Raw genomic sequence first — 24,266 nt, 5'->3', positions numbered from 1 at the left:
CACAGACCAATTAGTTTTGCAGCAGTGGTATATGAGATGTGGGTAAAATTAGCTTTACAGTGTATTTCACTTTCCTTTTTTAAAACACAGATAAGAAAACACCCATTTGGACTCCTCTCAAGAGCATAAGGAGATACTCCTTTGGCAGAGAGCCTCCATCGTGCCTGAATATATTTCTAGCACGCTTTACCTGGCTCACTTTCCTCTCGGGCAGCTTGAAGCATTAATAAAACCTTTCTTCTGACCGCCACTTTGCAGTTCACTGACTTGCTGCACAGGGCTACACCGCACAATGGTCCTTGTTCCCAACCCTGATCCTTCTCACAGGATCTGCACCAGTTACGTCAACTTGCAAGAAGAAAGTGACACAGCCAACAAGGTTCCTTTTCCCTCTTTGAGGAGGAGGAAGGGAATTACATTTCTAATTGTACTATCTTTTTTGATAGCTCCCCATCCTACATCTTTTTGCCCGGCTCCACGAGAAATACAAGTAGAAATGGAGTTATAACACCGAACACAACTATATAATGACAAAGCTGGCAAAAAAAAAAAAATAAAAAAATCTTGCTTTGGCCTTCGGTTGCCATTTCAAGGAGTGAGGGAGAACACAGAGAGAAAAAAAAAAAAAAAGGAGAAAGGCCTATCTTTAGTTTGGTTTCCTTATAAATTAAGGTTACCTATGACCACAGTTTAAAAATCAGTATATGTAGAAGTTAAGCATTATTTACATAGAACCACAGAATCATAGAACTACAGGGTTGGAAGGGACCTCTGGAGATCATCTAGTCCAACCCCCCTGCCAGAGCAGGGTCACCTAGAGCAGGTTGCACAGGAAGGCGTCCAGGCAGGTTTTGAATGTCTCCAGAGACGGAGACTCCACCACCTCTCTGGGCAGCCTGTTCCAGTGCTCTGCCACCCTCAAAGGAAAGAAGTTCCTTCTCATGTTTAGGTGGAACTTCCTATGCTCAAGTTTGTGCCCATTACCTCTTGTCCTGTCCCCAGGCACCACTGAAAAGAGCCTGGCCCCATCCTCCTGACACCCACCCTTTAAGTATTTATAAGCATTGATAAGGTCCCCCCTCAGCCATCTTTTTTCCAGACTAAAAAGACCCAAATCCCTCAGCCTTTCTTCATAAAAGAGGCATTCCAGTCCCCTAATCATCTTTGTAGCCCTTTGCTGTACCCTCTCCAGCAGTTCCCTGTCCTTCTAGAACCGGGGAGCCCAGAACTGGACACAGTACTCCAGGTGTGGCCTCACCAAGGCAGAGTAGAGGGGGAGGATGACCTCGCTCGACCTGCTGGCCACACATGTAATTATATCTCTTTGCGAAGACTGAGGAAATAGAGCAGTATATACATAAGCATGGAAGAAAGTCTCCAAAAAGGATGAAACAATTACAGGGAAGAGCTCCAGTTTGTTCAAGTACCAGTAGGCCTTCAATGATAAGATCACTGTGAAAGAGGACAACCTCCCCAATTTGAGCAGAGCTCAGCAAAATCAACTGGTATTCTTACTCACTCTTTTAAAAATGGTATGATTAACGAATGACAGTTATGGGGGGAGGAAAACGGAATATCCAAATAACATAGTTATTAAATTTGAAATGATCCTGGAAAAACATAGGAAGAAAAAACAGAGTGAGCAAGAGACAGAAAGGTCCAAGAAGCACAGCACAAGGTAAGCACACCAAACGCTGAGCCTGGGCCATTCTGCTCAGTGGGTACCTCCAGCCTACGAGCACCCTATTTCATACTTTAGATATAATATACTCAATAGACATGTCCAAAAAGGCACCTGAGAAATGGGGTGTTGGCCTCATCAGCCGAGAATAAGGGAAATATTTGAAAAAGTTATTTTCGTAGGCAGCTTCACAAAATGAGAATAGATGGCTACTCCTAACTCTTGACGATGTTTAGTAATTCTAGAAGAAGCAGGATAACCAGCAGCACTCCAAAACCTGTCTGGTAAAGAAATGGCTTTTTTCTGTAACATTATTGTATGTTCTAATGAAAAATTCTGACTCTTATTTAAATTATTCAACAAAATTACATTTGAAATGATGAAACCGATTTACATTCTTTCTTCCATCAATGCTCAAGCAGTACTCATTTGCTGTTGCAGTTTCTTTGAAACTACTAACCCGATAAAAATCACAGATTACACAGAACTGAAATGTAGTAAACTAATCAATAAGCAGGTGCATAATAGAACACCTTCTTTCTCACAGCTTATTCAACAACCACAGACCAATAACTAGCTCATTCAGAAGTTGAAAAATCTACCAGGAGCAAAAGAAACAAGATAAATGTGGTGTTCTCTTGCAGTCTTCTAATATAAACAATATGCTGAAGGGTGATACCTACTAGTTCTAAAACTCTCATGGATATTTTAAACAGAAACCATGAGTTTCTCTTAATAACCAAGTATTATTTTTCCTTTATTTAATATAAAAGTTAGTTTTAAACACAAATGCTTTTTAATAAGATCTTTAAAGTAACCTGGCACATTAAAAAGAAAACAAAATATTAATAAAAATTATTTCAATGATCTTTTCTACAGTTTATAGGAGTTCCAATTTCTATGCAAGTATAGCTGACAAAGTCAATTGTAAAATTAAACCATCTAGTAAATAAGAAATACATATTGTAATACAAAACTCACTAAATGAACATTAACTCCACAAACTTTTAAAATATATACATATGCGTACAATGCATTTGCTTGGCTAAAAATTTGAGTACACTCCGAATAAAGACTACTTTGTCTGCTGCGGATCAGCACGCTAAACGTCACTTACCCAACAGACATCACTGGGAACAGAAAATCAGTGAGAACTGCAGAAACCAAACAAGATTTAAACTGATTGTTTAAATCAAGTTTTCCTGCCCTCTACTTTAAAGTCAAAATGATTTAAATCAATTCACCCTCTTCAACAGCCGCAAATTAAAATGCTGTTCAATTATGCAAACTCTGAAAATGAAGATGGAGAAGGAATTGACAGGAGACTGGTTGACCACTCACTTAAGAGACAGAGGTGGAACAAGGTTAAGTGGCTGGAAGCCAAATATATGGATAAATTCAGGGTACAAGTAACACACAGAGATTAGACTAATTATAACCACTGGAACGCCTTACCCCAAACAGTTGATTCCCCACCGTATGAAGTTTTTTATGTTACAACTCTGTATTCACAAAACGTTCCAGCACCAAGAGACCATGCGTGCTTCGCACAGGCCAAGGTCATACTCTACTGATGGCACTATTTAAATTGAATTAGATGATCATAACAGTATTTTCCGACCTTCAAATCAATGAATCTACAATTTGAACCCATGCTGAGATCTCTTATTTCTTCTCACTTCACTAAGTCCTGCCCCCCATGAGTGTAACTTCATTTGCCTTTACAGTACTTTCCTTCTGCTGTCTGCTTAAATGCCAACATGTCCACCACCAATTAAAGACTTTCAACAGAACCAGCTGCTAGACGGGTCTCCAAAACCAAGGTTCATAATACAAACTGGGGGAACAAATTTTATTTGGCATCTGTGGCTAAACGCGAACTCGTTCATGCAGGCAGAAAACCTTAAGAGTCTTATACGTTGCTTAGATGTGGCTTCGTGGCTTCACTTCTTCTACGGCACTTTGCAGCACAGTCAAGATGCTTTTAGGACACAATTCCTGTACTTGACACAGTTGCCAATCCTCAGGCTTCATAAAAGCTGTGCTCTAGTCGTTCAGCTTTTAAACTGAAAACGCTGTAATGTCTGACGAACGCTGACTGGAATTACTGTTTTATATCATATCAAATGATTGCCATAGCATGTGTCTCATTTCTGCTCCCTCCTATAGAATTTACTTTTACAGATTCTTTGATATAGATAAAAATTTTCCAGTTTGGTGAATTAGTTTTAACACTGTATAACACTAGGAGAATATTTCCACTGACTATTTTCATATTTCTAATAATTAACCGATAAGAGAAGACAACTTTTCATGCTACCCTCACGTTTCCATTTACGATATCACAGTAACACCCAAGGAGCCAGCCTGGATGCGGGACTGAGCCTGGCTCGCTTTGGGTCTGCTGAAAGACACTCCAGCATCCAAGGCCAAAGGCCAGGGAGCATCCTCACCCCCCCTTCCCTGCTCCCTGGCCAGGCAGAAGCCACCACAGAGAGCCACGCTTTTGGGAAGCCAGCCCTGCTCAGAGGGCTTGCCAGTTAGGTGCTGAACAACTTGAAAAAATATCCCTTATGCAGAGACAGTAGCAATTTTAAGCATATATGTATATTTATATATGCTACAAATAGTATTAAAGGCCATTGGCTTCTTGGGTCAAATGGGTGAAAGCAGAACATTACAAGTAGAAACGTTTTTAAGAAAAAGCAGGGGTGGGGAGGGAAGAGTAGTTAAAGGTCCTACACTTTTCCAAAAATTAAGGCAGTTTTAAAATAATCCAGGATCCAGGAAGTACGGCTGGAAATAACAATTAGAGAAGCTTTTTAATGGCAAGACACTGCTCCATTCAGGTCATCAGCAGAAGGGTTACAGCAAGAGGAAGTGGATGGGGGAGAAGAGCACTCCTCACCCAAAGAAGGGCCGGGCAGCGCTGCTGGCAACGGGCAGAAGGCAGCGCAGCAGCTAAACACACAGGGATGAGAACTGATGGATGGGAATGTGCAACATGGATGGACTGCGGTCAGAATTCATCACAAGAAGAAACTTTCTCCTTTTACTTTAATTCCTCTTTTTTTTCTGTTTTTGGTTTGATTTGTTTTTTCATTGGTTTTCTTTTTAAAGCAAGGAAAAAGACACGTCAATGAAAGCCACACATACATGGAACTTCAATAGTATTTGGCAGGGATCTGAAGGTACAAGTATTTTTCATTTCTGCTGATGGACTTCAGGCTATGCCCACAAGAGGACCTGGGTACCAAACCGCTAAGCTCCCAGTGCTGTGCCTATTGTAGAAAACCACGTTCTGGCTAGGGGTGCCTGCTCTCGCGACACATGGGGTGAGTTAAACACCAAATAACAAAAGCAATGAGAACAGCCCACAGAAACTGCTACTCCTTCCTCACCACCATCCCTCCCAGGATTTCAGGAGAGCAGGTCTCCTCTCACCAATGTTTAAACAAGCACAGTGCATGCACCCATGTGTGCAATCAACATCTGAGATTTCCTCTGCTGTCAGCCAACAGAGAGGTTTTCTGATGGTCTTTTGGCCAGGAGAATGATTCTGGTGCCATGATTTTAGTACACACCTCTGAGGCAAGGAACATATCCTTTCTTTTGGGAAAGGAATGTATTTTATTCAAGCCATCTTCCAGAACTGACACAGACAAGTGCCTGTGATTGCTATGCACAGACTCAAGCCTCTCATCCCTGCCTAGCCCACGTGCTTCTTTAGCATCGCAATGAAAAAGAAATATTGTCTTCCTAAATCCAGCAACACGTGAAACCTAAAGTAGAGCACATCTCGGGCAAGCAAAAAATAAATCCATCTTGGATACTAGCTGGGATGCAAAGAAGAAAAAGTGTACTAAACCTCATTATATTTTTCAATTTGTGCTATGTTGATATTTAATTGTTCAATGTGACTATTGTAAACGTTATCCTAAAAATTACAAAGTCATCACCTTCTCCAAACAGAAAGTCCATAATTATTGATATATACTCTTCAGACAAATGTCAAAGACATTTTAGCAAAATGTTGATTTCGCTGAATATAGATCTGGAAAGTAAAAGTGAAAGTGGCAATGCTTTCCAAAATAGCAGCCTCCAAATCTGCCCGCTCACTAGACTGAGTTTGTGTGCTCTCCCTTTCAACAGAGGGAAAATAACCCACTTTGCTCATTTTTTCCTTTCAAAATTTTGTAGGGCACTGTCTAAACAAAAGACTTCCTTGGTTAGATGAAAACAGTGAAAAATTAAGTCACCTTGTAACTGCTACCAATTTACAGAAAACGGAAAGGAATGTTTTTCCCCACCTTTTTTTTTTTTTTTTTTTTTTTTTAGAGAAATCTTCTCATTTCCACTTAAACCAAATTTTCATGCAACTGAAAGATTCTCTGAAAAAGCAACTGGAAAAGCTCCAACTACCGTCCAACACTTAAAAAGACTTTAAAGTGTCATCAATCCCAGCTCTTTACGTGCTCTTCTAGAGCACTGCCAACCTATACTTGAACACTAACTCAAAAATGGTTTATGCCAGCATTGCACACTCAAAATAAAGACAGATACAACAACAAAAAAAATCTATATTATTCTGATTTTAAGCCAACCCCTGCTCAGATTCATGTCAGATGTTACTGCATGATACTCACAGAGGGTATTTTTCTTTTTTTCCTAGGAAGAACTGGCAACCAATACCATTAATCTTAAATATCTCAGTGGCTACCTTAGATGACAACATGTTATCACATCTGCTACAAAAGGTGTCCTCAATTTTAGCAGGCCACGTGAAAACACTGGTCCCATGGAAAAAAAGGAATAACATCCATGGTAAATGACAACAGACACAGTTGTTCTTTGAAATTCATGTTACAAATTTCTAATATTGCATTATTCCATTTAATGAACTTTAGTCATTTCAGCTGAAATTCTCAGTGACTGCTTCTGCAAAGTTTGATTTGAAAGATTTTGAAAGATTTCAGTCACTTCTGACAATTTTGGTAGTGGGAAAAAAAGCTGAAAAGTAATTCAGAATATTTTGTTTGGAAAGATTCTCCCTTGGGAATCCACAGAAAAAGTCAGAAACTGCTGGGGTCAGATAGTTGCCTTTACCCACGTCAATGCCAGTCTGTTGAGACTTGAACAAAATATCCAGGAATAGCAGTTTGCCCTTGCTCAGGAAGGCTTCCAGAGCTCACTGGTAGCATCTCCAACTCCACTAATGGACCTGAACTTATTTCCAGCTGGCCTGAGATCTCTGCACATCACCTGCACCGACCAGGCCAGCCAGCATCACTGTGCTTTCATTGCTGTCAAGGACCTACAGGGCTCCACAGGGCTCCAGAAAAGAAATGCAACACCACCACCAGCAAAGCCCTTCTCGGCCCAGGCAGAGAAAAAGAAACTATTTAGGTAGTCAGCAGGAGGATCAGCATTAGCATGCACCACCTTGTGCTCTTCGCAGCTCTGACCACCGGACGACACCCCACACTAATTAGGAATTAGGGTCGCTGCTTCCCACCCTACAGAGAGGGTAACGAAGTGGTTGTCCTAGGTGACATCTGACAAAACCAAGACCAGAACTCGGGCCTCCAGACACGATACATCATCTGATTAATTATCCCCTTTGTGGCACCGATGTCCAAGGTCATGCATTTGATTGTTCTACGTTTAAATGACAAGAACACGGTCGCCCCACAGCCAGGAACAAAGCTCAGGATTTTTGAGTCCCATCATTACTCTGCTACGTAGCAAATACCGTGCCAGCCATTAGCAAAGAGCATGCTTCATTCCCCTCCTGGAGGCTGGTTCACAGAGCGGACAAAAGCTTGCTACTGCTAACCAGACATTCCTTAACTCAAGTGCTGCTGGTCCAAGCTGCCACTCCAAAGCCTGTCAACGCCAGCAATAGCAGCGACCCACAAAAGGATAACACACCATTGCACGAGGGCATTTGTTTAGAAAAAAAAATAAAAAAAAAAATAAAAAAAAAAAACCTATGAACAAATAAACAAACCAGGAGATTATAAAAAAACCACAGACACTGTTAGGATTGTATTCAGAGGGTAGGAAATGTCAGTGTGCACCACTCTTGGCAAACTTTATTCAGTATTGCTGAGCATACTATTAAAAGTCTTTAATCATGGGATCTCTCTTGACCCTAACACATACAATTTTAGTTGTCATATACATTAGCTTTTCAGTTCTTGTGATTTTATTGAACTTTTAAAAAAATTTTAAAAAAAAATTACAAGGAATAATCAGCAAGCCAACACCTAGACAAGTCCTACCCTTGTACCTGCAGCTGAAAGGGCTCCTCTGACACAAGAGCTGATGTGCACGGATGTGGAGTGCATGAAGAAACACAGTCAGTATGAAGCATACTGTCCCTCAATATATTTCACGTGACTTCACATATTCACTCCCAAATTTTACCATATATTTCAGTTGAGGAACACTGGGATGGCTCACGCCACCATCCCTTCCCAAAAATGCAGGAAATGACAGAAATAGTTATAGGACCAAGGCACACCATAATTTGAAGTTGTCCTCTTCAAATCAAAACACATCATTCTGCAGTAGACAGAAATGCAAAAAAATATTTGTATATTATAATTTGATTTTGGTTCAGACCAAAGTCTAGATCATGCTTTCTGATTAATACCACGAGATTTTACACTGAACTCAAGAAAGGAAAGTCGACATAAGCTCACTGTTACATCCAGTGTAGATATACTGACTTTTTGGCAAAGCCACGTTCATTTTTCCTCTTCCTTCTGTCTCTCAGTATTATTTTAAAAATTGTCTGCTGCCAAAAGGTAAATAAAACTAATTAAAGAATACTCTACCATTTCTGTATTATAGTTATTGCTTGGGAGCAAACACAAGAGCACAAACTCTGAAAAAACTCCAGACCTACAAGTCACACCAAACTTTGCAGAAGTATGAGAAAGTTCACAGATTTTGGGGCACAACATCTAAGCAGACCTTCTGCATAGAAAAGAGCCTCCAAACACAAACACAGCACCACTAGCACAGTTGTGGGGGTTTTTTATATATATAAACTAGAAGAGACTGCACAACTATCCTCACGTTGGTCCAATTTTATCCACTTTTGCAACAGTGCCACATACGCATATTAGGTCTAGTCAACACTCCAGTCAAGTTTGTCAACATAGCTCTAGGCCTAGCTATAAACTAAAACAATTATTTTGACACTGAATCCTCAAATATAACTCTTGTTGCCTTTTTGTTTTGCATTTAGCACTGACTTAAAAAAAATAAAAAAATAATCATTCAGTTGAAGCAAGAGGACCGTCTAAAGTTCAGTCGTTGAACACAGGGTAAGGTTACGTGGAGCTTTTTTCCACTGACGAACAATGTTGAAAGTGTTCTTAGTACTACAGTGCAAAAAGCATTTCTCTTTTCAAGCGTAAGCATGCATTTAATTAAAAAAAACAAAAATTAATTTCTTTTTCACTGCATAAGAAGCGTAGTCATCTCCTGCTTTCACAGTTGCACTTCCGAGGCTCAAAGCTTGTCTTGCAGATACAGCACAGCCCACCTTGCACAAAGGGAAAGGAAAAGCCACAACCTGACTGCTCAATACTTCTCTTTACATCTCACTTTGAAACAGCCTGTTCATTATATGTTTTCCCCTTAGCTGGGGAAAGCGAGCATGCTTGTGTTTGCAGCTCCTCCTCTTTCAGAGGCGCACAGCTGCAGCTGTAGTAAACAACCACTAGTCAGGAGCTGAGAAGGTCAAAGTCTGGGTGCTGCATCCATTTCAGCTTTTCTAAATATGAAATTTCCATGTCAAGAAATTCATTTTTTTTTGTTTCATTCAGTAGTCGCATCAAGGAAAAGTAAACCCCAACCATCCTCCAATAAAACAAATCAAGATACAATACTTCAAAAACCACAAGCAAAACACTTCAGTCAAAATAAGTATTCCCCCAGCTTTATTAATATACAAACACCTCATTCACACTTGATTCGAACAAAGACTTGGTTGACTGGGTCAAAACCAACCTTGCGCTGACAAAACCTGTTACACAATGCAAATGACACTCACTGAAGGAACCAGTGAGGAGGCTGGCCATCCTGAAAAGTGTCACCAGTGGCCATGCAAAGTTCGCAGAGGTGACCCTGAAGCACGGAGGCTACCGCCCGACAACTTTAGAAAGGCTAACGTAAGCGGGCATCATCCACCCAGTGATAAGAAAAGGCACACACCTTCCTTTTATTTCATAAACTACCCAAAACCTAAACAACAGGACGCTCTTCTAGCGCTGAAACCTGCATGGAATTACGCAGACCTTCTACAAACCTGCAGTGTGGCAGAGCTCCCCAAGCACCCATGAGAGGCATCACCCACTTTCCTCAAGAACAGTGTCTGTATTTCTATTTATATTATGGTGGATACCGTTACGCACCACCTTGGTCTGGGTGAAGGGGAGGATGGTCACGACCACGGGGCTCTGCAGCCCAAGCCCTTAGCTGACCCCACTCCACCACCTCCTGGGGGAAGAAGGGCTGGTCCAGCCCTCGCCACGTTTCAGCCTCCTCTCCTCCAAAGTAAAACTCTGCTCAAGCACGTTCAGGTCTGGCTCATCCCGATAGAAACAGCTGGCAGAGAGCTCCGCAATTAGCCTGTCCTGGAATCTTAAAGTTTATTTTTAAAAGTTGTTACGCACAGTCTTTTTGGACTCTCAGGGGTTGTTCCAGCAAAAGGTTTTTTCTACAAGAGAGCGCCGGAAAGCCTGGAAATATTACCTCTAAGTATTGCTGGGGAAAAAAAATAATTAAAAATACCTCATTTCCCATCCCCCCACTTCTTTACACATCTGATATTGCCTCAATATCAGAAGCAGAAACCAAAGAGCATCTCCCACATCCTGAACTGCTTCCCAGCCCCCTCCAGAGCACGTGCAATCACTCATCAAATGCCCCACAGCATACCTCCCCCTCAAAAAGACCCTTTTTGGGGGACAGAAGAGGAAAATACGAATTTTTGCAGCCCTCTTCAAATGCTATTGACTACTCCATGAACTGGGTAAAAAAAAAAAAAAAAAAAAAGGTGAAAAAAAAGGGGGGGGGGGTGGATGGAGGGGGGAAGATCAAGCCACCTTGTAAAGCTGCCAGTATCCTAATGGAAAGATTTGCATAAAGAAAGGTGTCCCCCCCCAGTTCCAGGTACCAGACGCAGGAAAAGAAAAGGTGGGGAGAAAAATAATAAAAGGGGAAAAAAAAAAAAAAGGAAAATACCACCACTGTTGTTCTGGATGCGGGGGGGGGCGGGAATGGGGGGGTGCTGGCTTGGGGAAGGCGTGCGGATGGGTGCTGCTCCCCGGCTGCTGATGGGGGTGATGTCATCCTACCAGGCTCCAGCCCGGGCACCCGCCAGCAGCTCAGCTCCGACCGGCTGCCAAAGCCTCCGGCAGCACGGGAAAGGGGAAAAAAAAAATAATGATAATAATAAAAAAAAACACATTAAAAAAATCCGCATGTAATGTTTCCTCCCTACGCGTGGTGGGTTTGTGACATGAGGTGACACGCCGGCTTGCAGACAGCGGTTTCAAGTTGATTACGTCCCATTAGAAAGATATTCCCCCTCCCCCAGCACGAAGAACATACTGAAAAAAAAAAAAAAAGCAGACTCGGTTTATGCAGCCTTACGTCATTAATAAAATGCTCCTATCGCCCCATCTGTGACCTATTCAGCACAGTTACTAATCCCACGCTAAGACCACTTTGCTGTTCCTGTACATTTCGGAGTTGGAGACCAACCAGAAAGCAGAAAATGGAGCCCATACGCCAGCGCTATATAAAGCAGCCTCGCAAAGTTGCCGCGAATATCTACCTGCCGTGGCGAGACAGAAAAAAGGGAAAAGCAACCAAAAAAAAAAAATAAACGGGGGGAGACAAATACCTTTTATTTCATGATGGATAATTAAAAAACATAACAATAAAAATTGGTTTACTTACTTATTCAGGGGGACTGCCAAAAGCTAGCAGGATTTTACAAGCTCGACATAAACCCCGATGCAAGTCAACTTCTCTTCGGTGCCTCCTACCAAACTGCTCGTACCTGCTCCCTAAGCGCGTAAAACGTCTTATTTTCCACGCAAGCCCTGCCGAGATCCAAAAAACCCCGCTGTCTGGAGAGCAGCATCGCATCCCTGCGACCCATGGGGGGGGGGGGGCGAAATATAAAATAAACCAGCCAGCTGCTCCTGTCCGCCTCCCCCCCCCCCCCCCCGAAATCCCGCACCACCCGTCAGGGTGGTGCGGGATTTCGGGGGGTGGGGGGGGGGTGGGGGGTGGGGGAGGCGGACAGGAGCCCAAATTTCATCCCAGCGCTCATTTACCCGAAAGCTTTCGGTGGGTTTCACAGGGTGACGCCGATGCCTCTGGGCACACGCTTTTAATGTAAATACCAGCGGTTTGCTCCCCAAGCAGACTTCTGGAGAAGCAAGTATTTATTTTATAGAGGATAATTCTTTTTGTAGAAGGTAATATAGCGTTACGCTCTGATTTTTATTTCCCCTCCCCATGTAGCGTTATACCCTGCTTTTTATTTTCCCCCCATACAGCATTACACTCCGATTTTATTTTTTTCTTTCTATTTGTTTTTTGTGTATTAATTTTTTTCCCCACCCGCCCCCCCCCCCAAAGGCGCAGGGGCACCGCGGCCGCCCCCCCCCCCCGCCCCGAAACCAGGGGACCGGCTGCACAAAGGGCTGGGGCGCTCCCAGCTCGCTCCTCATCACTCCTCGTCGATAATCGCCTTTTTAATTATTCCCCCCCCCGTTTTTTTTCACCGTGTCCCATCCCTCCCCGCCCCCCCCCCCCCTCCCGTCTTCCTTAAAGCCTCAGCGGGAAAGTTGAGGAAAAAGTTCGGGCCGGCGGCGGGGGCGGCCCCGGGCACACACACACCGGGAGCGATGGAGGGAGGGATGGAAGGAAAGAGGGAGGGATGGAGGTGATGGAGGGAGGGATGGAAGGAGGGGAGGGATGGAAGGAGGGGAGGGCACCGCCGTTAACCCCCGGCTCGCCCCGGCGGCGCTGGGGGGAAGGAGAAGGAGGGGGGGGTGCACCGTGCCCTCGCTTTTCTTTAAAATTCTGTAACTTGTATCGGACGGATGATTTTTTTTTTTCTTGAAAAAAAAAAAGAAAAAAAAAAACAAAAAACAAGCTGACTGGGACAGCAGCAAAAAAAAAAAAAAAAATACCTATGTTATCCGCGTACAAGAAAGGGAATGGGCACAGACCTGAGCAGAAGAGAAACTGTTTCCTCCCCCTGACACAGGGTCCCCGCTCTCTCCCTCCGCCCGCTACCCCTGGGCCGTGTCACCGGCTACCACACGGCCCCGGCGACCGGGCCGGCCGCCCACCCCCGGGGAATGAATGGGGGCAACCCGGGGAACGGCGCCGCTCGCCGCCGACTTACCCGCGTCACATGATGAACCGGGGACCGGCGGCAGGGGGGGTCGGTGGGTGGGGGGTGTGTGTGTGGAGGCTCCCCGGCGCCGCCTCGCCCTCCCTCTCCTCACGGACACCCCACCGGCCGCTCAGACAAAGGGCCCGGTCCGGACCCGGTGTCCCCCCTCCCTTGCTCCGGCCGCGGCGGGCGCCGGTGGCGTCGCTGGCATGCGGAGCGTCCCCGCCCCCACCGGCAGCCGGGCGGAGGGAGGGAGGGAGGGAGGGAAGGAGGGGCCGCGCCCCCGCCCCTCGGCCGCCCCGGTGCGACGCCCGCCCCGGAGGGGTGGGGACGGGAACGCCCGGCCGCGCCCCCCCCCCCCCCCGGCGCTTCCCCCGCGACCGGCCCCGGCCTCGGCCTCAGCCCCGGCCCGCCCGGCCGCGGGGTTGCAGGGCGGCGGGGCCTCCGGGGGCGCCGCGGGGAGGGGCAGGGCGGGGCCGGCAGCGGGGGCGCGGTGGCGCCGAGGGGAGGCCCGGGGCGGGGGAGCGCTGAGGGCAGGCGGGGCGGGGACAGGTTAACGGGGCAACGGGGGAGGCTCGGCGGGGTGCGGGGCGGCGGGGGGAGGGGTACGGGGCAATGGAGGCGCTGAGGGGAGCCCCGGGGGGGACAAGGCGATGGAGGTGCTGAGAGGAGCCCCAGAGGGGTCAGGCTTTTGGGGGCGCTGAGGAGAGCCCTGGCGAGCAAGACGATGGCGGCGCTGAGGGGAGCCCCGGGGGAACAAGGCGAGAGGGGTCGCTGAGGGGAGCCCCGGGTGGACGAGGCGCTGAGGGGCGCCCTGGGGGCGACAAGGCGAGGGGGACGCTGGGAGGAGCTCCAGGGGAGACGAGGCGATGGGGGCGCTGAGGGGAGCCCCGGGGGGACACGGTGATGGGGGCGCTGAGGGGAGCCCCGGGGGGGCGAGGCGCTGAGGGGCGCCCCGGGGGCGACAAGGCGAAGGGGGCGCTGGGAGGAGCTCCAGGGGAAACGAGGCGATGGGGGCGCTGAGGAGAGCCCCGGGGGGACAAGGTGATGGGTGTGCTGAGGGGACAAGGCGATGGGGGCGCTGAGGGGAGCCCGGCGTGGGGGGACATGGTGGTAGCTTCACTGAGGGGGCGTCCCGGGGAGGGGGGACGACGCCCAGGGCGATGGGGACGCTGAGGGGAGCCCCGGGGCGGGGAGGTTCTCGGAGCAAGGAACGGGAGCGCTGAGGGGATCCCCGGGGGGGAACGAGATACGACACAGAGCGGTGGCGGCGCTGAGGCGGGCCCGGAGGGGGGACATGGCGGTCGCTTCACTGAAGGGAGCCCCGGGAGCAGGGAACGGGGCGCTGCGGGGAGCCTCGGGGCGGGGGCGGCGGGCGGGGCCCGGGCCCGGGCGGGGGGTTGAGGCGGGGAGCGGGCGGTGCCGTCGCCGGGCCGAGCTGCCGGCGGGAGGCCGGGCAGCGCGGGCGGCCTTCGCCGCCTCCCTTCGTCCCCGCTGGCCGTGCCGGGCACCGCGGGGCCCCGCAGTTACCTGGCGGGCTGGCAGGGGCTGAGCGCTGCAAGCCCGTACTATTATTTTATTATTATTTTTTTAAACATAGACACACTGCAGCTTGTCAGAAGTATGTGAGGTGGCGGGTTTTTTTGCGTGGAGGTGGGCGAGTCGTGCCTCTGCCAACTGAGAACTTCCTTTATGGGAAGGTTTTTCACACGTAAGAAACAGATTCCGAAATCTTAACGTTTGTTTAAAACATAAACTTTTTGTTACGTGTCTCTTTTAAAAGGAGTGCTTTGAAAACCTTAGGAAACAGAGATATAAATCCTGAGAGTCAGTGTTAAACTTTAAGAAGCAAATCTCTATTTCAGTGAAATATTTTGGTGGAGAGATCCTGGCTCATGTCTGAGGAGTGTCAAAGCTATTAAGCTGGCCTGACAGGTTACCTAGGGATTCCCTTGCCTTGGAGAGCCTTTTGTTAATGTAAAGCTGATGTGGCTGTTTTCTGCCTCCTCCCCTATGGTTCCTGTTGCATGAAGTAAACGTGGCGTGGCCAGAATGCAGGTGAGCTTTGACCAGCCCTGGTTGCTAAGATGGTTTCTGGGCAATGTTTGGAGGGGATTTATTATAATTAAACTTAATAGCCTTGTGAATAATCAGGGGGCCGTGCTGGACACTGGCAAAAGCCATGGTCAGGCCAGGTAGAAAATGGCAAGCACTTTATGAGTCTCCACCCCTCATCTGCCTCAAATTCAACCTCAGCTCAGCAGCTCCAGAGGATCCCACTAGTAGCAATAATTTGGTAAATAAAATGCAAAAAGATGATCCCTTGCCTAGTAGGTTGGCCCATCATGTGAGTGTGTTGTAAAAGCCTCTATAGTGTGTCTGTTTACACAGAAAGCCAGGCTGAGCTCAGGTAAATAATTACTGCTAAAACGCTATTACTTTCAGTAAATACAAACTAATGTTTGCTTCTCTACACAATATTTACCAAGGAAGCCAGAAGAACCAGAACCAGTGTTTGTTCCCTTAGAGATTTCATGCCAACTGCGTGAAATACATCTGCATCACTTCGTGTGTTGTCCCTGTAACTGGTCCTCTGCTGCCTTTTTGGCATAAATGGTCTAGGTAATGTAACCCCCCTCACTATTTGTCCCTGCATCTTACCTCTATTTCCACAAGGTTAAAAAAAAAAAAAAAAAAGAAAAAAATAGTAAATTGGAAATGTTAAAATGGATATAAACAGAAGTCTACCTTGCAGCCTATATATATGTCTCTGCAACATATAAAGGGGATTAGGTGTGATTTGCTGTTGTAGTTTTGCCTCTAGTGTAATCGTTTCCTTTGGAGAAAAGTGAGCATAGAGTTAAAATACAGTCTAATGACCTGAGCAAGGTATTTGCTTATATTATTACTTCAGATACAGAATCAGTTCCAACAATTCACCAGAAGTTACATATGTGATTCATTAGATTTCAGAAGATTTTACCCAAGTCAAAAGTTAACGTTGTAACACAATGTTTTAAAAGATAAAATATGCAATCCCATAGGAAGCAGGCTACTATAGAACACCGCTGGAAACATTCCTTGGATAGATGCATAGCTTATATTCAGTTTTATCAATAAAAAACATGAGTATTAACATTCATCCTTCTTAACCACTTGGAACGGGGAGCAACGATTTCCCAGCCCTGAGAGGGCTGCAGAGAAAAACTGGTTTCCACCTCCTGAGGTGAAAGGATTAATGAATACTTGGCACATGAAAAATGAATAGTGATAGCGGGAAGAAGATTGCATGTAGACAGTGTGATAAGGTGCGTAACAGAGAAACATCATGTTACACACGTTGCTGTGCCCTGAGAAGCAGGTGAAGCTCGTTTCCATTGAATTTCAGATAAAATATTTTAAAACATCAATATTTATTTTGTCATACTTAGAATTTTTTTTTTACTCATTTATCCAGTATATCTCAGGAAATCATCTAGAAGAGGGGCTGGCTGACTGACACTTGGTGATAAAATTTGTTCTCCGTGAGCTTCATTATGTGCTATGTTGGCTGTTTACATGGTCTATTGCCTGCTACTAAGAACTATTACCCATATGCATGAATTTGCAGGGCAGTATCTAAAGCGAAAAATATGTAGCTACATTCGCAAGAGGAATGTATTACATGATTGTATATCAATAGATTGATACAGAAGTAGGGATATTACACATTAGTATTTGATATATATCACAGATTTATAGAGAAATGTAGTTCTCAATCACACGCTTTTATGGAAAACCTGTCCTATTAAATCACCGTCTTGGCTCACTCCATATACCTGACCCTTCTGTTTCCATTCTCATCTAGCTTAACAAAGCTGGGCATACATCGTCTATTTGAAAATGTTCTGGCTTATATTTTAACACAGAAATACTTTGAAGACATTTAGTATTTCTAAAGATTTAGGAAGTTCTCTTTTTTTTTTTCCCTTCATTTTTTTTTCTTGAAAGAGGGAACTTTAATTATATTAATCAGGGGGACTTTTCAGCATGGCATTTTTTCAGAAACAAGACTCTTAAATTTTGAAACAGGAACCTTAACAGTGCATTTCCATATACAATTCTAAAAATAGAAAAACATACTTTTGGAAGCCAGAGGAACAAATGGGCCCACGGAACATTTTTTGGTTACTTGTTCATAAGCCCGACAAGCGTGTTTACATGTGTATTTTAGACTTTTTCCGTAATCCTTCTCCACTTCTGCCATATTGCCTACAAACCAGTACTACCAATTCACTTTTATTGAGTCCCATGACTCGCAATCCCAGATGGCTCTTTCCAGTCTTCTTGTAGCTGTTCTTCACCTAATGGAGTTTCCTAAAGCTTACAAAAAAGAAGGTCCTATAAAATCTCCCCATAATGTTCCTCAGCCTGTCATTTTTGTATTTGTTCTCCACTGATACAGAATTTTCTTCACCATTGTTCCCCAATATCTATTGTCCTATTTGCATTTCGTCTTAGATCCTAATCCAGCAAATGTGCAAATAACTAGTACTCTTGAAAGCAATTTAGCAACTTCTACCTTTAACTTAAACACGTTTTAAGTCTTGGGGTTTTTTGTTGTGTTGTGTTTTTTTTTTAGTTTAATCATAATGAATCAATCATTTTTCAAAATGGGGAATGGCATCACCAGCAGAGAGCACACTGGAACCTCAGAACAAAAGAAAACAGAAAATCAATAGCATATTTTAACAATGCAAGCCTGAAACACATAAAGATACATCTGAAATAAATCAGTAATGTGCTGAATATTCAGGGATTTTGTCATTTAAATTAACACCAGTTATAAAAAAATCACTCTTAAATTATCTATCGTTTATTCCATTTCAGCTTGTATTCAGTTTTCTAACTCGCACTGAAAAAAAAAAATAAAACTCAAACTTACTACCCAAACCAAAACCTAAATGCATTCTTGTTTGGGATGCATGGTTAGACAAAAGCTTTAACAAATTACGTGATATATTTTAGAAGACAGATTGTGTTCATTTGCTGAACTTAGGGAAACCTTTGGGTTGACAGATAATCAATTCAAATACCTGCAGTTGAGGGACTGTGTTACTAATTCCTTTCGCAAGCCTTCCCTTTTGGATACAGGCAAATAAACGGGTTTTCTTTGACAAGGAATGGACGACATCAGCAGATACAGCCTTTCAGGTATGGTTGCTGTCTTGCAATCCAGCCTGTGATCATCTGCCAAGTGCTTCCTCCACGCCTTCTCTACTCAAACTGGTGTTACGCTCAACATGAATATGTGGGTCTTGTCCCTTTATCTGACAGCTGCCATCAAGCATGAGGTTGCGGACCTTTTTGGGAAAGGGCATCAGCTTCTGTTTCTTTGAATCTACTTCTGAATTGTTTCAACGTCCACAGCACTCTGCCATCAAATGCTAGGCCACCACTTCTAGGTGGCCATTAACCAAAACGGTCAATCTAAAACGTGGAAGTACAACGGATGAGTAGCACTATCGTATTGCGTGTGACCCACTCAAACATCAGCAGTAATATTCCTTGTGTGTGAACATCAGAGATTTTGTACATCACATTTGTGGTTTTTTTTCTGTACTTTGTATAAACCAATTTCTCTTTCTTAGACAGACTATCAGGAACTCTTCTTCCCTTCAGCCCACTCTCCTTAAAAAAAACCAACAAAACCAACCTAGCTCAGTGCATAAATGGCAGCATTAGTGTATGCAATGCAACTTCTGATACAATAAAGTATATAGTGGAGAATAGTTCAGTTAAACTATACAAAAGAGGAAAAGTTATAATCTGATATTAAAGGTACATGTTTTTTTTTTCCAGGGACAAAGATCGAAACATTCAATTTGCCAGATTTAGACTAGCAATGGTGCCAAGACACATATTCTAGGAAAGCAGGGCCACACTGTATTAATGCTTCACTCCCTTGACCTGAAAGCTCTGTGCCCTTTCTGTAACCTTGGATTGAGATCATGCACTATTTTTTTTTTTTAAATTTTAAACTTGTCTTCTTTCAGCAAGAGCCCTTGAAGGGTTATAACCTTACTTAAGAGGCAGAAGAACAGGAGGGACAGTTCCTTAGTTAGTATAATTTGGCACTGGCAAAAGTTAATAGGGAGTAGGAAATCACCAAGGAACATGTTCTGGGAAAGAAGGAAGTTTTGGGTTTTGCGTATCTCCAATGTTTGGCTAATGTTTTTGTAAGAAAAAAATATGGAGACAAGCACTTCCTGGCTCTGAACACTGTGTCAGTTTGACGCCCAGGAACAGAACGGGTTGCTGTGGATTTTCATTTCAAAACTCTGTAGCTGAATTTATGGACCTAAACATCACCCTGAGAAAATTTCTTACACCATTTTAAGCTCCATGTTCAATTCCATTATCTTAGCTCCTCATATTGAATACTATGTTGTTTAGGAGACAAAAAAAGGGGATCTCTTAAACAGTGCTTTGTAAAGAGAAGCGTACTGTATTCTCTTATGAACATTAAAGCTACTACATCTCTTTTGGTAAGATAGAGATACGGTATGGGACAGCCTTTCCAAATTTTCCCTGTGACTCCCGCTGTGTTGTGTTCTCTGTGGCTCCTGGTTATTTTGCTCTCCACTGTGTCTCTGTAAAATGAGTGATATCTAATTTGTTCCCTGTGCTTGGGTTTCATAGGCTACAGAAGTTCTGCACATGAAAGACCTGGAGGAGCAGGAGCAGTTTCAAAGGCAGAAGAAATGTTTCAGAAACGGCTGGGTTTTGTACCCGGGACTGAGAAGCATTCTGCAGTCAGGTTAGCAAAGGAACATGTTCAGCAGGGCATGGATCTGATTTCCTACCTAGTCGGCAGCCGAAAACATCTGGGCTGTCTTCTTCACAGATACTATCACAGCAATCTTTCATGCTTTTCTTGACAGTTTTTAGGTATAACAAATATTTTTAAGAAATTCTGATTTTTCCCAGTTGTTTTTAATTCAGCAAAGTTCTTTGTTCTCCATGGAGGTGTTAAATAAATTACAACAGAATAAATCTCCAAACAAATAAGCACTTAGATGCTTTTTCTTTACTCAGACAGCATTCCTCTTTTCCCGTCTTCCAACCTGCCTTACAGAGGCTTTCCTGTGTTACTAAGGCATTCATGTTGATAACTTTTGTTTTGATTTCAAGGCCACACAACTTGTCTTTTCCAGTACCAGAATCTCTTGGATTTGGGAGATATTTAGCCAGCCTCGACAATTGAAAAGATTCAGAATCAGATTGGAAAATGGGACACATTGAAAATGGTTCTTTTCAACACTTCTGTTATTTTCCTTAGGTTGGCTTGAAATGCCTGGGTTTGCATCTGGGCATCATGGCCATATCCATGGTCGTGGTGATTTCTGGATCGTATGCTTTCTGGATCAAAAGTTAATGTCTCACATGCATTAAGAGGCTTCATCTGGACTCAGTTGTACATATCACATTTCAGATAAGTAAACTATTTTTTTCTTTAATTAGTTATATTTTTTTTAAATGGGGAATTTCACAGGTTATTAAACATAGTTGTGCCACTGGGTATCAATCTAACAGCTGAAAAACCTAAGCATCGTATTGTAGCAATTGCTTACTTAATGTCTGGGCTTCCTTGTGTGGTTTTTGTTTTCTAGTCTAAGAGAACGAATTCATTTGAGTGACTGCAAAGCTCAGAAAATACCAGTTATCAATTCTCTTTCTAATGACAACTGATGACATGATTTTTACAAATGGTTGAGCACTTGGCAAATGCTAACCATAGAAATCGAATGAGCTGAAAGAAACTCCAGTCTGCCCTATTGTCGCTGCTGAGCTGACAGATGGGGAAAAGAGGAGGAGGTGGTGATGCTCTCCCAGAAGCCCAGGGGCACACCGCAAAATGACTGCTGAAGTGTCTTGAAAGACCGTAAGTGAGAGAGGAGCTGATTTCCAAAGAGCAGACACCACCTACATTTTGCTTTAAAAGTTGCCCTTTCTAGCACAGCCCCCACAAATGGGCTGACCAAATTCCTTGCGGAACAGCTAGCACCAGAGCTCGTTCGAGCCTCAGCAGTGGAGGTAAAATTGAATTTCCACAAAGGAAGGAGGAGCTGGAGCCAGGCTTCCTACTCCAGCAGCTGCTGGGAGAGCGGGAGGGCAGGGCTACCATTACAGCTGCCCCAAGCAGGTGGCACAAATGCCAGCATCTGCCACTGCCCTGGACACTGTCACCTGCCTGGGCACCATCAGCATGGCCGGGGCACTTTGCTACCCCAGCCGTCTGCTGCTGCGAACAGCTGCCCGCTCTGCTGGTGCCTAAGCAGCAGGGAAAATCCCCCGGTATGTGGAAAAGCCTGTAAGCCTCAGAATAAGAATTAAGAAATCGGTGGTGGCAGTCTCTTGAGATCAAATCGCTCGGCCTTGCCTTTCCTTACCTATCTTTTTTTTCTTTTTCTTCTCAATTAGTCTAATGTGTCTCCTCTCGTTTTGTAAAAAGTGACTCGAGAAGTTAAAAGTACCAAACTTCAGTAGATTCACCCATATGTGCTGCACGCCTCAGGCTAGACAGCACATATTGGTAGCCAGACTGAGAAGAACATTTACCACATTACCTCCTAAAAACTCACTTTATTTTTCTTGTTGAGCTGGCTCCCATCCAATGTGACACTCTAGTGTGAGCCATGCAGTGACAGCAACAGCCTCCATGGAAACACACGGGAGCATGAGGCCAGTCGTGGGGTAGAGAGAAAAGGCAGCTCCGTCTTTTTCCTCAGTCTGCCGCGTTTTTTCTCTGAACAAGCTTTCTTTTTCATTTTTAAAGCACTTTTAGGAACGCCTCTCCTATGCCACCATGTCTTTGGTATGTCTCTTGCAGCAATGCAAAGTTATGCTGAAACTAGAAAACCTGGGGGTGATTGCAAGGCGTCACCATCTCACGACCCCGGCACTTTTTTACTCAATTTTACACGCTGGAGCCAGGAGGGGAACCTGCCTCTGCAACCGAGACACAAATAGATGCCGGCTACGGTGGGTGAAGGTTTGAAAGCACATTGCTTTCAAAGTGTGGGGAGTGAGGGGCTCTTGCAGAGAGTGCCCTGCCAGCAGCCTCAGTGCTGCTGTGCCAAAGGTGCTGCAGACTCAACGTCTCTTTTCAGCAAAAAGGAGATAGCAAAGGGAAACAGCATCTTAGAAATTTCCTCGACGTCTTTCAGAATTTTACGTACCCCCACTTCGCCCAGGAACAGGTTTATTGGGAAAAGGGTGGGTGGAGGGTGTTAAGTAGGTTGCTCTCCCAGTAGAGTAACTAGGGAGAGTCTGATGGTCGGGATGCCCCAAGGAGGAAATCCCTCATCATCATGGCTATTATCGCACCTGCCTCTCCGTCATACTGAAAACTTACTCCCCCATCTAATAGCAGCATGCAAAGTTGCCTAATGCCATTATGATATAATTGATGGTACAATTTTCCCTTAATATTTCTCTGAAATTTTCCTTTTTTTTTTTTCCTTCCCCAGACTGCCTGGAAGTAAATCTCTCAGCCTGACTATCCACTGTTTGATGCAGACAGTGAACCAGGTAGCTGTCTGGCGGTGTTCCAAGTGTTTGAGCATTTCACAGATGACAGGCTAAATCTGGCAAAATTTGCAAGCCTACAGGCTAGCTGCTGCCGTGCTTAACTTCTAGACACCTGGCTTTACATCCACAGACAACAGGACAGTACTGAATTTCGCTGCACATCCCTTGTAGTCTCCCAGTACCAAATTCATACCGTGAAGTGTGCAATGCCCATTCTGTATATGTCATGGGGAGAATCAGGTGCCTCGGATTCACCACAGCCAGAGTACTGAGCCGGGACCCTCTTAAACTAACCAAGAAGAACAACTGAAACCAGTTATGTAGTAGAATTTCCCCCCTCTCAGCACCTAAGAAGCCTAAGTGTGGGCTGCACCATAAAGGTAGCTTTATGGTGTTGGGAGTCACAGCCTGGTATTCTCTGCTCAAGCTGAGCACCATCTTTTCCAGGGGCTGGATCAGCTTACTTTTTTTTTTCGAACAATGCATCAGTACCTTGACAATAATAGGTATATGCCGTGGAAAACAATATGTAACAAGTACATTTAAATGTATAATGCTTTAATATATATGTTATGAATAATAATAATAATAATACACAGCAGGCACCTAGGTGATGTGTCTCCTACCTCTCTCATCTCCCAGCACCACTGCTTATATTAGCTGTGCTTGCCTGAGGGACTGGGATATTTCTGACTAAATGTGGACTTTAGGCATTTACATCAGGATCAACCACCTTTGCACCCTCTCTAATGGAGAAAGATACTCACCTTTAGGGTCTGACTTATCTCATCCTAAAATCGGTTTCTAAATTTTATGGGCATTGCCAGACATCTTTTGTTGTGCTATACGCTTCAGTGGGCATCATGAGCACACTTGGCTTCAGCACGGACTCCAGCTCTTTTGACACTGATTTGGTTGCTCCTCATGTCTTTGCTGTGCCAAGCGCTTTAAATGTTAGTGGGTAACACCAGGTCACCTCGACTAATTCTGCTGTGAAATCTTTTAGGCATAACAACAGATCTTTATAAATCTGGCCACTGTTTTCTTAGTTAAATTTCGTCACAAGGCTATTTGTCCCTGATGCCTCAGACACACAGGAAAACTAATTGCACAGCAAGCCATCATAAGGGAAGCCAATCACCTGGCTTCCTAAGTGATACTGATCTACTGAAATTACCTCTCCAAGATCCCCAAGGGCTCTAGGACTCCACTTAACATCTTTAATATGTATTTTCAATGTAGGAGACCAGGTCCTGAGATTATGTCAATTTGAACATCTACATTGAGTTAGCGGTCCTGGGTGTGTTTATCAAGCTGGGGATGTGGCCTGTGAACTCTGTATCTTGCTGGTATCTTTCACATCACTTTTCACCTTTTCTCCTCCTTCTCCTCATCTGTCTCTCATTCCAAGAGAGCCTGATCATTCCAATATCTTTATAATGCAATATATTAAAAAGAAACTTTGTTGGCTACCTTTAAAGCACTTTATATCACTTTAAATCACTTACACTACCACAGCAATACTGCAAAGAATGCCATCTAATTTACATAAAGTCACCCAGAGGTTAATTAGTA

The 24,266-nt window shown here is 44.5% G+C and overlaps 1 protein-coding gene and 1 long non-coding RNA gene across 20 annotated transcripts in view; one reads left to right on the top strand and one right to left on the bottom strand.

Moving 5' to 3' along the window:
- Positions 1-13,358, bottom strand: part of KLF12 (KLF transcription factor 12) — a 246,985-nt gene extending 233,627 nt beyond the window's left edge. For 3 of the 16 annotated variants that reach the window (XM_074564086.1, XM_074564095.1, XM_074564141.1), the window contains exon 1: positions 13,128-13,351. The gene's annotated coding sequence lies outside the window, so the exon portion shown is untranslated. Of the gene's footprint in view, positions 1-11,662; positions 11,936-12,948 lie in introns of those variants that run through there. The other 13 variants (XM_074564184.1, XM_074564218.1, XM_074564229.1 and 10 more) reach the window with 11 other exon arrangements.
- Positions 13,359-14,551: 1,193 nt separating this feature from the next.
- Positions 14,552-24,016, top strand: LOC141733552 (uncharacterized). Of its 4 annotated transcripts, XR_012584336.1 has the most exons (6): positions 14,552-15,176; positions 15,608-15,740; positions 19,800-19,917; positions 20,440-21,042; positions 21,991-22,142; positions 22,631-24,016. It is a non-coding gene; the product is annotated as an uncharacterized LOC141733552 (long non-coding RNA). The 4 variants fall into 4 exon arrangements; XR_012584337.1 differs by lacking the exon at positions 15,608-15,740; XR_012584335.1 differs by having other exon boundaries at positions 14,552-15,740.
- Positions 24,017-24,266: the final 250 nt, after the last annotated feature.

This window comes from Larus michahellis, chromosome 1 (assembly GCF_964199755.1).
Source record: "Larus michahellis chromosome 1, bLarMic1.1, whole genome shotgun sequence".
NCBI classification, from domain to species: Eukaryota; Metazoa; Chordata; class Aves; order Charadriiformes; family Laridae; genus Larus; species Larus michahellis.
The sequence above is the reverse complement of the archived record's forward strand: the minus strand, read 5'-3'. Positions and strand labels throughout refer to the sequence as shown.